This window comes from Salvelinus sp. IW2-2015, unplaced genomic scaffold (assembly GCF_002910315.2).
Source record: "Salvelinus sp. IW2-2015 unplaced genomic scaffold, ASM291031v2 Un_scaffold3039, whole genome shotgun sequence".
Taxonomy (NCBI): Eukaryota; Metazoa; Chordata; class Actinopteri; order Salmoniformes; family Salmonidae; genus Salvelinus; species Salvelinus sp. IW2-2015.
Genome location: NW_019944331.1, coordinates 19260 through 28877, shown reverse-complemented (window position 1 = coordinate 28877; position 9618 = coordinate 19260). Strand labels below are relative to the sequence as shown.

Sequence of the window (9618 nt, the reverse complement as noted above, 5' to 3'; positions counted from 1 at the left end):
CTGATGGCCTTGAGATAGAAGCTGTTTTTCAGTCTCTCGGTCCCAGCTTTGATGCACCTGTACTGACTTCGCCTTCTGGATGATAGGGGGGTGAACAGGCAGTGGCTCGGGTGGTTGTTGTCCTTGATGATCTTTTTGGCCTTTCTGTGACATCAGGTGCTGTAGGCGTCCTGGAGGGCAGGTAGTTTGCCCCCGGGGATGCGTTGTGCAGTCCGCACTACCCTCTGGAGAGCCTAGCCGTTAAGGGCATTGCAGTTGCCGTACCAGGTGTTGATACAGCCAGACAGGATGCTCTCGATTGTGCATCTGTAAATGTTTGTGAGTGTTTTAGGTGACAAGCCAAATTTCTTCAGCCTCCTGAGGTTGAAGAGGCGCTGTTGTGCCTTCTTCACCACACAGTCTGTGTGGGTGGACCATTTCAGTTTGTCCGTGATGTGTATGCCGAGGAACTTAAAACTTTTCACCTTCTCCACGACAAATCCTATTCCCCCTCAGGAGACTGAAAATATTTGGCATGGGTCCTCAGATCCTACAGCTGCACCATTGAGAACATCCTGACTGGTTGCATCACTGCCTGGTATGGCAACTGCTCAGCCTCCGTCCGCAAGGCACTACAGAGGGTAGTGTGTATGGCCCAGTACATCACTGGGGCCAAGCTTCCTGCCATCCAGGACCTCTATACCAGGCGGTGTCAGAGGAAGGCCCTAAAAATTGTCAAAGACTTCAGCCACCCTAGTCATGGACTGTTCTCTCTGCTACCGCACGGCAGGCGGTACCGGAGTGCCATGTCGAGGTCCAAAAGGCTTCTTAATAGCTTCTACCCCCAAGCCGTAAGACTCCTGAACAGCTAATCAAAGGGCTACCCAGACCCCTCTCTTACGCTGCTGCTACTCTCTGTTTATTATCTATGCATAGTCACTAACTACACCTACATGTAATACCTAATACCTACATATTACCTCAGCTAACCGGTGCCCCCACACATTGACTCTGTACCGGTACCCCCTGTATATACTGTAGCCTCGCTATTGTTATTTTACTGCTGCTGTTTAATTATTTGTTACTTTTATTTTAAATTTTTTACTTAACACTTTTTTTTCTTAACTTCTTAACTGCATTGTTGGTTAAGGGCTTGTAAGTAAGCATTTCACTGTATGGTCTACACCTGTTGTATTCGGCGCATGTGACAAATAACATTTGATTAGATTTGATTTATGGCTCAAGATCCTCACGCCAGGGAGACACGACTCCTTCGCACTTCTTATCATTCTCTCTTGTATATTTGACGTTGAGAGTTGCAGAAACATACGAGAAATTAGCTTTGAACCCACAACCTCTTGGTTTTGAGTCAGGCACTTACCATTGGACCACCATCTGCATCACATGTATGGTCATTCTGTTTGTACAGGAGATTGAGCTTCTGTTTTCATCTCCACTTCAGTTCCTCCACAGCTAGCAGATAGCGGCAGCTACCAATGTGGACCACACATGAAAGCGTGTACGTTATACATACCACACGAATATTCTTCCATCGTGGAGCACAAGAATGTCTCGGTAACCATGGTAACCCGGGAAATTGTTTTGGCAAAGCGGCATCTGCAGGCTTTTCACAAACAAAACAGATGGCGTGTTTTGGAACGCCAAGCGTGGAATCATCAGGTGGCATGGGGTGCCCATGGGTTGACGAGAGACAATATCCATGCCAACCAGAGAATACCCATGGAACCACTGAGTGATAATGTGACAAATATGTATGCGTGATTAGCGTTTGATATATAGAATGTCGTGTGTTTGTTGTGTCTGTGTTTGCACGCGCATGCTTGCTTGTATGCAGACAGTGAAAAAACACATTCGTCCGGGGCATCTGGGTTTGAGTTTCTGAGGCATTTTATTGTGAAAACATCAGACAGAATGAACCATGGAACACTGCTGGGGAATCACAACTCCTCTCCCACTACCTGCAGTCGATATATTCAATTATTCATGTTTCTGGTGAGAGGGCCTTGATGATGAACCGACAGTCTGTCCCGTGAGAAAAGTCCAGGTGTGTTGCCATGGAAACCACCAGGAGGAGTTATGGGTAGTCGTTGGTGAATGAATGAATAAATAAATACAACGTAGCCTGTTTGAGAGAGTTTCTCGAGTTACTCTAAGGCAGCGCAGGTACAGTACAGAGCGACCTTTCCAATACACACACAGTTCAGATACACACTCGTTGGTACAGCACATTGTGACCTCTTCGACACACACACACTGGCCGATGACATGGCATCTGACAGCAGAGTAGCCGGGCCAGACTCTCAACAACATTGGTTTAAGTGAACACAGCTCAACACACACTCTCACCATCTGGCAACGGATGAGAACACTGAAACCAGCACACAGAGATCTGAGGGTTGAGGTGTGGTTTTGAAGGGTGTATGTACAACCTCTGAGCAACACAGAGCCACAGAAAACCATCCAGTATCTGAAGGCTTAGGAGAGAAGGGAAGATCTGAGCAGAGCGAGTGTTTCAAAAACCCTCTATTTGCAAAGCCTCTTGTTGTGGTCACATGAGTCTCTCTACAGGTGATCTGACTGTGTTAGTGTGTGGGATGCTGTTTTTCAACTTTAATCTGACAGTTGAAGAGGGAGAGAGTGTGTGTGTGTGTGTGTGGACTGACCAATCAGATGACAGTAAAGTGCTCCAATGAGAGGAATGAAAAGGCACAGATCATTTCAGCACCCATTGACTCTGTCTGTGGTGACCCTATAAGGTACTCTCTGTGGTGACTGATGTGCCATGTGGTCATGTACTGTAGGCTATGCAGGAGGCAGCCATAGAATGGATTGGACATAATCATCAACTGTGTTCTATCTATATGTTCTATTTCTATGAGGTCAATGAAAAGTGTGGAAGCTGCTGTGGAGTGTTGCCGACAGAGGAATACAACAGAACAACATAGAAAGACATAATTAAGATAGGGAAAGGAAAGAGCTCTATTACCATTCCAGGCTTTGGTTTCTGTGCAGTTGAGTTGGAGATCTGCTCTAACAACCTTCCAGTGATATCAACAGTTGGCAATATTTTGAACATTTCTGAAAAGCCTCATGGTCTGAGAGTTGGTACCAAAGGGCTAATTCGTGACAGCAGGAAACATCACGGGGACCCTTTTATGTGTAACACAAAGGAAGTTCCATGGGCATTATGGGGATGTTTTTACTGTTGCACAGATACTGATTGAATAAGAATATCTCAGACAGAAAGATAAACTATTCACACAAAAAACCACTGACAGATAACTGCCCCATCCATGCTTATCTCTGGCTAGAAACCCCCGGCCACAGACTGGATATGTTTACGAATGTGCAGAGGAGCGTGCACTTCCTGTGCTTCTGCATTTAGCAACACAGTAAATATGTAATTCAGTCCAACAATAGACGTCGTTCTCCAACAACATAAATATACCCGTACACTCGTCAATAAATACTTATACAGCACAAGAACACTAAATGGACATGTCAGAATTGGATTCGGTGGATTTATAGGTAGAGTGAGCTCGGATATGGAATAAGAATGGAGAATAAAAAAAGGTTTGAATCAGGTCAGTATTTCCACAGGGATCGTTAGGCTGGGCCTCTGTGGGATTTTAACAGCTCTGTTTGTATAAGAAGCCTGCCCTTTTCCTGTTGCGAGGGTAGGGATCACTGACACTGTCCAAAAACCCACTTCTGTTTTTATATGGGGCTGTTTTGGGAGAGAGGTTGGAGTCAAGAGGAGAGCATAGGAGAGGACTCCATAACAGTTTGTTTGCAGAGTTCTGAAGCTTTTGGGTAAAGTATCTCATTTTGGAGGCTAAATAGGCAGTTAGAGATAAGCTGAGTGTGTGGTGTTTTAAATGTGTCCATACCCAACCATCCCCCTCTCCCTCCGTACCTCACTTACCAACCCTCACTAGAGTACAGCTGCTGAGTAAGAGGCTGCGTGGCATCAACATCAGCGGGTGTGTGTGTGTGTGTGTGTGTGTGAGAGCTCAGAATGCTCCCATTGTTTCTGTAAGTGGATGGGGTCGGAGATGTAGGCCAAACCAATAGCCTTCCTCTTTATCAGAGGGCTATGTGAAGGGCCTTGTTCCTCCAAACCAGTTGCTAATTATAACGACAAACACATGCAAGCATACACAACTGACACCAATATTTTAGAAGCTATGACAGAATGAGGTGAGCTTGTCATTAGTCACCCCGCCTGTCTAAACAGTCAGAGGGATAGATGAATATAGAAGTGAATCATTTCTGTGCAGCTGTTACTTCTGCTCAGACCTAGCAATATAAAAATATGCTACTTTCCCAATAAACGTCCCTCTCTCTTTGAAGTCTGAATGGAAGAAGAATGACAAAGGGGTGTAAAGAATAAAGAGGACTCCCTCCCTCCCAGCTTGGCTAATTACGTTGTCTTCTCTCTCCCTCCGTCGCCCACTCCTGCACTGTGTATATGACTCTCTGCGATCCCATAGACTACACAGAGTAATGATTAGACACTGCACTTTTACCTGAGGGCGAACACAGACCTGACTTTCACCGCCAGACTCAAAGGTAGACGGTTCCATTATCGATCATTATCAAGGCAACCACTGCTCTTGTTTCTGATTCTGAGCAGTAGCCTGCGATGTAGATATGTATGTGGAATTCTTTTCTCATGCAATAGTTTATGTTTTCAATCACAGGATTGTCAATGTTTTGTAAATTATTGGATGTACCGAAAAGTACTGATAAGAGTTGAGTTGAMTGTCCCTTTCTGTCATTGGCAGTGTTCCAACCCTTTGGCACCAGACTCAGTAATGGGGAGAGAGGGAATAACTCTAAATCCCATGGGATGTCCCAGCTCTCACGCACAGAGAAACCAAAGCCACGGACTTCACTATATTGTACGCCCTTCGGAAAAAGGAAGAACATTTAAATGTTATCATTAACAGTGTACCGGAGGCAACTCAGGACAAAAAACATGAAAAACAAAACTCATAAAAACTATTTTATCTTTAAAAATCTACTCAAATGTTCATCTGCCAAGAAAACGAATATTAAAATCTTCGTCTCCCCCCTCCCACCCACCGACAGTAAAAGTAATTTAAATAATATTTTTTTATTGCTGCTCGCAGCAATGTTTTCATAAGACAATAAAACCAAGACATAAAAAATAAAAAAAAGACTTAATTTACTAAAATACATGATTGGTCGTCGAAGCGGAGGGGGGGTTATGGCCCGTGATCGGGGTTATGGCCCTCCCTGGTTTAAGGGCGTGGCGTGGCGTGGGCGGGGTTATGAGATCCTGTCCCTTAAACCCTTTCACCGCCACACGGGCCATCTCTTCTTCAGTTCCTCGCTGGGTCAGTGGGAGGCCCCTAACACCTGTCAATCACATCCGGTGCACCCATTCACAACGGCACTTCCTTTCTCCCTCTGACCACTTCCTGTGGCTTAAAGCCTTGAGGGTGCTCAGCGTCTTTCTAAAATGGCCGCCGTTTCAGATCCTGCTGTGGGAGTCTGAGGCCTCACCTGGCAAACCTCAGGAGTTCTTTTCACCTATGATGATGGCGATCTTGACAGCATAGCTACTACTTTAGAGCAGTTGGCTGTAAATTGTAGCTCCACTGTTTACACCTGATGGTTCTAGAGGTCTTTAGAGCAAAGTCAATAGACAGCTATAATGAGGAGGTCTTGAGGTGGAGCCAAGAGCCAGTATACTTATCAAATGTATAATTGGTGGGTGCTATCAAACACACCCAGGATACAGCAGACTGAAGGACATGGATGTGTTTTACAATTTGACGGAGTTTCGTTATTGTTCGTTATAAAATAAGCTCAGCTCCCATGATGCTTTGGGGCCAGGGCGCGTGCATGCGAGGCCACCATTTGCTGTGCAAAATCCAAAGCAGCCTAATTGGTCAAGAGTCCCACCTCATTTACATACAGAACACACATCGACCACTCTCCAAGAGTCCTGCTTCTCTCCTCTATTTCCCCTCTTAGAAAACCTCTGACATCAGCTCCACCCGAACCCTGCATTCTCATGGTATAGGATCTCCACTTCCTCCTTTATTACCTTCAGGACAATGCTGATTGGATAACAAAGATTCTTTCACATCAAATCGGATCCAGCACCTTTCCTCAATCTCTGTCCCTCCCATTCACCTCAGCCCTTCCTATTCACCCCCAGAAACAGTGACGACAGTTTTTGAATAAAGCTTTCGCAAAAATATCCATTCTCCTCTCTCTCAGTTATTTTTTTCTTCTCTTATTAAAAGTGGATCGTGCCCAGAGTCCCAACTGGCTAGTCATGTCCTGGTCCTCTAGTCGTTAGTCCAGTCGCAGATAGCTTGGCGTGGAGTAGTTGAACATGAGGAAGTCCAGTTTATACAGCTGGAAGAGCTGGCCGTGCTGCTGAGAGCTGATGTTGCTGAAGAACTGGGCCGTCATGCTGTCTGTGGTGCGGGTGGACTTGGCGTAGGTCGGGAAGCGCACCGACTCGCCCACYCCCGCCAGCCGCAGAACGTAGTTGGCGTCTTCCTCCAGGGTTTCGTACTTGCCCACCAGGTCATAGTGGATGTGACAGGGGTGGCACAGCTGGTACACCGTCTGCCAGTGCTCGTTGAGYGGGCCGTCGCGTTGSGTGGCCGGGTCGACAAGATACTCGGCGAACTCCCGGAACTTGACGTCGGCGCCGYTGAGCAGCGCCTCCTGCGTGGCGTCCTTGCGGTAGCGGCGGACGATCTTGGTGCCGAAGCGGCGGTGGAAGGAGGAGTTGTACTTGAGGGTGAACTTGTTGCGGTAAGCGGAGACGAGCCTCTCGAAGGGCTCCCGGACGAACAGGAACTTGAGGTAGCTCTTGAGGCGGTGGTTGATCTCAGCGATGCTGTACTGGTTCAGATATTTCAGGTTGGACGGGACGTGGGCCTCGTTGGAAGGGATCTCCATAGGGTCACTGGGATGGAGAGAAATAAAGACCATGAGGAACAGAATAAAAAACAACAGAAACAATTAATAGTATCTAAATTGTAGTAGTAAGAGAGGTAGTAATACTAACAGCAGTTATAAACACTGAGTATGGAAAACATTAAGAACACCTGCTCTTTCCATGACAGACTAACCAAGTGAATCCAGGTGAAATCTATGATCCCTCAATGATGTCCCTTGTTAAAGAAGGATTTTTAAGACTTGAGACAATTGAGACATGGATTGTGTCTGTGTGCCATTCAGAGGGTGAATGGGCAAGACAAAATATTTAAGTGCCTTTGAAGGGAGTATGGTAGTAGGTGCCAGGCACACCGGTTTGTGTCAAGAACTGCAACGCTGCTGGGTTTTTCACGCTCAACAGTTTTCTGTGTGTATCAAGAATGGTTCACCACCCAAAGGACATCCAGCCAACTTGACACAACTGTCGGAAGCATTGGAGTCAACATGGGCCAGCATCCCTGTGGAACGCTTTCGACACCTCGTAGAGTCCATCCCCCAATGAACTGTTCTGAGGGCAGAAGGGGGAGATGCAACTCAACATTAGGATGTTATGTGACAGCGTAGTCGTATCAGTAGTAGTATTATAAAATAAAACATTATCCACTATTCAGCTTTTCTTTTTACATCTTTAATCGTTTATTTATTGTGTTCCATACGGAAAATGTGTCTTGCATGGTATTTCAAATCTTAATAGTAGTTTCCTGTGCTACTGACCTGTACTTGCCGCGTCCCGTGAGGACCATCATGACGCGTTTCCAGTTGGTACAGGCCACCTTGGGGACATAGCAGTAGATGAGCTCATGCTCCTCATCCACCACCAGGTGTTTGAGGTCACCAGGGGTCAGGACCCGGCGCTTGCGGCTGGATGCACTCTGGGCCCGACATGACTCTGCTACCTGGTCTCTCCTCCCCTGGTGGAGGATGGCGGCACTGGAGAACTCCGACTGGGGGGGAAGAGAGAGAGAAGAAGAAAAAAGGAGATATATTAATCTTCTAGAATACAAATGATGATCTATGGGGAGCTGACTAATACAATATGCATAGTTCCCATTTCATTCAACAGTAGCTCACTTGATCCACACATTTCAGTGTAAAGAAAGAAGGACGGGGCAAGAAGGGAGGGAATAATGGAAAGAGGAGAGGAGGAAGTGAGGGAGGGCTGTTCTTGATCTAAAGAGCAGGAATGTTTTCTTAGAGCTGGTGATTATTTTTGCTCTGTACCCTGAATAACCGTTTCAGGGAATTCCCTTGTTTCCCCGGGGACTCTAAATCGATCAGACCGTGCCCTGTGTCGCTCCACATTCTCAGACACACAGCACGACAGCCAGTCAGTGCCACAGCTGTATGCCATACCAGAGACTAGAGAATAGGGCTAGGCCTTTGAGGAGGGTTGCTAAAATAACTAATGTCTGGGACCACCTCCATGCTCTCAGCACTTAACCAAACTAAAAGCCTTGTGTTAGTATTTGAACCCCCCCCTTTAACCATTTATCAAGTGACACGTATATACAGTATATGGCATCTAAGTAAACGTGAACAAATCATGCTTTGTACACCTAAATATAACTGTGAGACAGGTTCTGCCAGTTAAGATCAATTAGCCATTGAAGAGATCATGTGGAGTATAGCACAGCGATGGGAGGTCTATTGTGCGTCATAATCCCTATATAGCGCCCTACTTTTGACCAGGCCCTGGGCCCAAAAGTAGTGCACAATAGGAAATAGGGTGCTATTTCAGACGCACTCTATGTCTTTATCGGAGTTCCTGTCCTAAACACAGGTATGGACAGGTACTGTACTGTGTGTTTACATTCTATAGTAGGAGAGATATACACAACAGAGAGACAGGACTGAGCTACAGCCATCACACAGCAGAGAGACAGGACTGAGCTAGTTATACAAAGGCATGCCTAAGTTCCCTCTGTCTTTCTACTGTATCTGTCTCTATGTCATCTCTCTCCCATCTCCCTCCCTCTCTATCTCTCGACATGTCAACTTCACTTTCTCCGCAAATTAGTTTGAGAGCCCCGAGCGAGTGACTGAACAAACGGTGATGCTGATAATGAACGAGTCGGAGGAAGAAAGTGACACCCTCCTCCTCCTCCTCACCATCATCTTTTTTCTCCCCTCTTTTTTCTTTGTCTTATCTCCACTACTCCGTTGTCATGCCACATCACATCAAAGCTGATGGGAGGGAGAGACACTGTGAATACCAGCTCTTTGTTACGTGGAATTTTCACTTTTGCTCCTCGCAGGGCTATAAAGGCCCTAGATCACACTGAGCAGAACTTCAAGAGTGAAAGAACATCTCTCCATCTCTCTCAGTGGAGAACAAGCACTGTAATTAACATAGTGTGAGAGAGAGAGAGAGAGAGAGAGAGAGAGAGAGAGAGAGAGAGAGAGAGAGAGAGAGAGAGAGAGAGAGAGAGAGAGAGAGAGAGAGAGAGAGAGAGAGAGAGAAGAGAGAGAGAGAGAGAGAAAATCTTGTCATGTCTCCCCTCCCCGTTGGATAGTTAACTTCCTGCCGTTTTATCTCCTCTCCTATCTGAGGAGCGAGGGAAGCTCTTATGTGGTGGTAATGATGGGAGGAGATGTGGTCCCGTGTGGCTCAGTTGGTAGAGCATGGCG

The 9618-nt window shown here is 46.3% G+C and overlaps 1 pseudogene; it reads right to left on the bottom strand.

Annotated features, from left to right (window-relative positions):
- Positions 1-1869: 1869 nt before the first annotated feature.
- Positions 1870-8292, bottom strand: LOC112075229 (carbohydrate sulfotransferase 11 pseudogene; annotated as a pseudogene).
- Between the last annotated feature and the right edge of the window lie 1326 nt (positions 8293-9618).